Source organism: Musa acuminata, unplaced genomic scaffold, assembly GCF_036884655.1.
Source record: "Musa acuminata AAA Group cultivar baxijiao unplaced genomic scaffold, Cavendish_Baxijiao_AAA HiC_scaffold_451, whole genome shotgun sequence".
NCBI lineage: Eukaryota > Viridiplantae > Streptophyta > Magnoliopsida > Zingiberales > Musaceae > Musa > Musa acuminata.
Genome location: NW_027020698.1, coordinates 5,001 through 10,000, shown reverse-complemented (window position 1 = coordinate 10,000; position 5,000 = coordinate 5,001).

Here is a 5,000-nt window from a genome sequence, read left to right as displayed (position 1 = left end):
TTCCAGGGTGCTGAGATGGCTGACGTTTTGCTCCGCTCTCGACGGTCACCGCGCAACGCAAGAACAGGCCAAAAACTGGCCAAAACGGCCCAAAAACGGGCCAAAAACTGGCCATTTTTTGGCTGCCTGCGAGCGAGCGGGCGAGCGGCGGACAGCGAGCGAAGCGAGAGGCAGCACCGTCCCTGCTATACGAAAGCCCCATCCAGCCCTGTGCCACCCGGGGGGTTCCAGGGTGCTGAGATGGCTGACGTTTTGCTCCGCTCTCGACGGTCACCGCGCAACGCAAGAACAGGCCAAAAACTGGCCAAAACGGCCCAAAAAACGGGCCAAAACTGGCCATTTTTGGCTGCGCGAGCGAGCGGCGAGCGGCGGACAGCGAGCGAAGCGAGAGGCAGCACCGTCCCTGCTATACGAAAGCCCCATCCAGCCCTGTGCCACCCGGGGGGTTCCAGGGTGCTGAGATGGCTGACATTTTGCTCCGCTCACGACGGTCGCCGCGGCACACAAGAACAGCCCAAAAACAGGCCAAAACAGCCCAAAAACGGGCCAAAACTGGCCATTTTTGGCTGCGCGAGCGAGCAGCGAGCGGCGGACAGCGAGCGAAGCGAGAGGCAGCACCGTCCCTGCTATACGAAAGCCCCATCCAGCCCTGTGCCACCCGGGGGGTTCCAGGGTGCTGAGATGGCTGACGTTTTGCTCCGCTCACGACGGTCGCCGCGGCACGCAAGAACAGGCCAAAAACTGGCCAAAACAGCCCAAAAACGGGCCAAAACTGGCCATTTTTTGCTGCGCGAGCGAGCGGAGAGCGGCGAACAGCGAGCGAAGCGCGAGGCAGCACCGTCCCTGCTATACGAAAGCCCCATCCAGCCCTGTGCCACCCGGGGGGTTCCAGGGTGCTGAGATGGCTGACATTTTGCTCCGCTCACGACGGTCACCGCGCCACACAAGAACAGCCCAAAAACAGGCCAAAACAGCCCAAAAACGGGCCAAAACTGGCCATTTTTGGCTGCGCGAGCGAGCGGCGAGCGGCGAACAGCGAGCGAAGCGAGAGGCAGCACCGTCCCTGCTATACGAAAGGCCCCATCCAGCCCTGTGCCACCCGGGGGGTTCCAGGGTGCTGAGATGGCTGACGTTTTGCTCCGCTCACGACGGTCACCGCACCACGCAAGAACAGGCCAAAAAACTGGCCAAAACAGCCCAAAAACGGGCCAAAACTGGCCATTTTTGGCTGCGCGAGCGAGCGGCGAGCGGCGAACAGCGAGCGAAGCGAGAGGCAGCACCGTCCCTGCTATACGAAAGCCCCATCCAGCCCTGTGCCACCCGGGGGGTTCCAGGGGTGCTGAGATGGCTGACGTTTTGCTCCGCTCTCGACGGTCACCGCGCAATGCAAGAACAGGCCAAAAACTGGCCAAAACGGCCCAAAAACGGGCCAAAACTGGCCATTTTTGGCTGCGCGAGCGGCGAGCGGCGGACAGCGAGCGAAGCGAGAGGCAGCACCGTCCCCTGCTATACGAAAGCCCCATCCAGCCCTGTGCCACCCGGGGGGTTCCAGGGTGCTGAGATGGCTGACGTTTTTGCTCCGCTCTCGACGGTCACCGCGCAAGCAAGAACAGGCCAAAAACTGGCCAAAACGGCCCAAAAACGGGCCAAAACTGGCCATTTTTGGCTGCGCGAGCGAGCGGCGAGCGGCGGACAGCGAGCGAAGCGAGAGGCAAGCACCGTCCCTGCTATACGAAAGCCCCATCCAGCCCTGTGCCACCCGGGGGGTTCCAGGGTGCTGAGATGGCTGACGTTTTGCTCCGCTCTCGACGGTCACCGCGCAATGCAAGAACAGGCCAAAAACTGGCCAAAACGGCCCAAAAACGGGCCAAAACTGGCCATTTTTGGCTGCACGAGCGAGCGGCGAGCGGCGGACAGCGAGCGAAGCGAGAGGCAGCACCGTCCCCTGCTATACGAAAGCCCCCATCCAGCCCTGTGCCACCCGGGGGGTTCCAGGGTGCTGAGATGGCTGACGTTTTGCTCCGCTCTCGACGGTCACCGCGCAATGCAAGAACAGGCCAAAAACTGGCCAAAACGGCCCAAAAACGGGCCAAAACTGGCCATTTTTGGCTGCACGAGCGAGCGGCGAGCGGCGGACAGCGAGCGAAGCGAGAGGCAGCACCGTCCCTGCTATACGAAAGCCCCATCCAGCCCTGTGCCACCCGGGGGGTTCCAGGGTGCTGAGATGGCTGACGTTTTGCTCCGCTCTCGACGGTCACCGCGCAATGCAAGAACAGGCCAAAAACTGGCCAAAACGGCCCAAAAACGGGCCAAAACTGGCCATTTTTGGCTGCACGAGCGAGCGGCGAGCGGCGGACAGCGAGCGAAGCGAGAGGCAGCACCGTCCCTGCTATACGAAAGCCCCATCCAGCCCTGTGCCACCCGGGGGGTTCCAGGGTGCTGAGATGGCTGACGTTTTGCTCCGCTCTCGACGGTCACCGCGCAATGCAAGAACAGGCCAAAAACTGGCCAAAACGGCCCAAAAACGGGCCAAAACTGGCCATTTTTGGCTGCACGAGCGAGCGGCGAGCGGCGGACAGCGAGCGAAGCGAGAGGCAGCACCGTCCCTGCTATACGAAAGCCCCATCCAGCCCTGTGCCACCCGGGGGGTTCCAGGGTGCTGAGATGGCTGACGTTTTGCTCCGCTCTCGACGGTCACCGCGCAATGCAAGAACAGGCCAAAAACTGGCCAAAACGGCCCAAAAACGGGCCAAAACTGGCCATTTTTGGCTGCACGAGCGAGCGGCGAGCGGCGGACAGCGAGCGAAGCGAGAGGCAGCACCGTCCCTGCTATACGAAAGCCCCATCCAGCCCTGTGCCACCCGGGGGGTTCCAGGGTGCTGAGATGGCTGACGTTTTGCTCCGCTCTCGACGGTCACCGCGCAATGCAAGAACAGGCCAAAAACTGGCCAAAACGGCCCAAAAACGGGCCAAAACTGGCCATTTTTGGCTGCACGAGCGAGCGGCGAGCGGCGGACAGCGAGCGAAGCGAGAGGCAGCACCGTCCCTGCTATACGAAAGCCCCATCCAGCCCTGTGCCACCCGGGGGGTTCCAGGGTGCTGAGATGGCTGACGTTTTGCTCCGCTCTCGACGGTCACCGCGCAATGCAAGAACAGGCCAAAAACTGGCCAAAACGGCCCAAAAACGGGCCAAAACTGGCCATTTTTGGCTGCACGAGCGAGCGGCGAGCGGCGGACAGCGAGCGAAGCGAGAGGCAGCACCGTCCCTGCTATACGAAAGCCCCATCCAGCCCTGTGCCACCCGGGGGGTTCCAGGGTGCTGAGATGGCTGACGTTTTGCTCCGCTCTCGACGGTCACCGCGCAATGCAAGAACAGGCCAAAAACTGGCCAAAACGGCCCAAAAACGGGCCAAAACTGGCCATTTTTGGCTGCACGAGCGAGCGGCGAGCGGCGGACAGCGAGCGAAGCGAGAGGCAGCACCGTCCCTGCTATACGAAAGCCCCATCCAGCCCTGTGCCACCCGGGGGGTTCCAGGGTGCTGAGATGGCTGACGTTTTGCTCCGCTCTCGACGGTCACCGCGCAATGCAAGAACAGGCCAAAAACTGGCCAAAACGGCCCAAAAACGGGCCAAAACTGGCCATTTTTGGCTGCACGAGCGAGCGGCGAGCGGCGGACAGCGAGCGAAGCGAGAGGCAGCACCGTCCCTGCTATACGAAAGCCCCATCCAGCCCTGTGCCACCCGGGGGGTTCCAGGGTGCTGAGATGGCTGACGTTTTGCTCCGCTCTCGACGGTCACCGCGCAATGCAAGAACAGGCCAAAAACTGGCCAAAACGGCCCAAAAACGGGCCAAAACTGGCCATTTTTGGCTGCACGAGCGAGCGGCGAGCGGCGGACAGCGAGCGAAGCGAGAGGCAGCACCGTCCCTGCTATACGAAAGCCCCATCCAGCCCTGTGCCACCCGGGGGGTTCCAGGGTGCTGAGATGGCTGACGTTTTGCTCCGCTCTCGACGGTCACCGCGCAATGCAAGAACAGGCCAAAAACTGGCCAAAACGGCCCAAAAACGGGCCAAAACTGGCCATTTTTGGCTGCACGAGCGAGCGGCGAGCGGCGGACAGCGAGCGAAGCGAGAGGCAGCACCGTCCCTGCTATACGAAAGCCCCATCCAGCCCTGTGCCACCCGGGGGGTTCCAGGGTGCTGAGATGGCTGACGTTTTGCTCCGCTCTCGACGGTCACCGCGCAATGCAAGAACAGGCCAAAAACTGGCCAAAACGGCCCAAAAACGGGCCAAAACTGGCCATTTTTGGCTGCACGAGCGAGCGGCGAGCGGCGGACAGCGAGCGAAGCGAGAGGCAGCACCGTCCCTGCTATACGAAAGCCCCATCCAGCCCTGTGCCACCCGGGGGGTTCCAGGGTGCTGAGATGGCTGACGTTTTGCTCCGCTCTCGACGGTCACCGCGCAATGCAAGAACAGGCCAAAAACTGGCCAAAACGGCCCAAAAACGGGCCAAAACTGGCCATTTTTGGCTGCACGAGCGAGCGGCGAGCGGCGGACAGCGAGCGAAGCGAGAGGCAGCACCGTCCCTGCTATACGAAAGCCCCATCCAGCCCTGTGCCACCCGGGGGGTTCCAGGGTGCTGAGATGGCTGACGTTTTGCTCCGCTCTCGACGGTCACCGCGCAATGCAAGAACAGGCCAAAAACTGGCCAAAACGGCCCAAAAACGGGCCAAAACTGGCCATTTTTGGCTGCACGAGCGAGCGGCGAGCGGCGGACAGCGAGCGAAGCGAGAGGCAGCACCGTCCCTGCTATACGAAAGCCCCATCCAGCCCTGTGCCACCCGGGGGGTTCCAGGGTGCTGAGATGGCTGACGTTTTGCTCCGCTCTCGACGGTCACCGCGCAATGCAAGAACAGGCCAAAAACTGGCCAAAACGGCCCAAAAACGGGCCAAAACTGGCCATTTTTGGCTGCACGAGCGAGCGGCGAGCGGCGGACAGC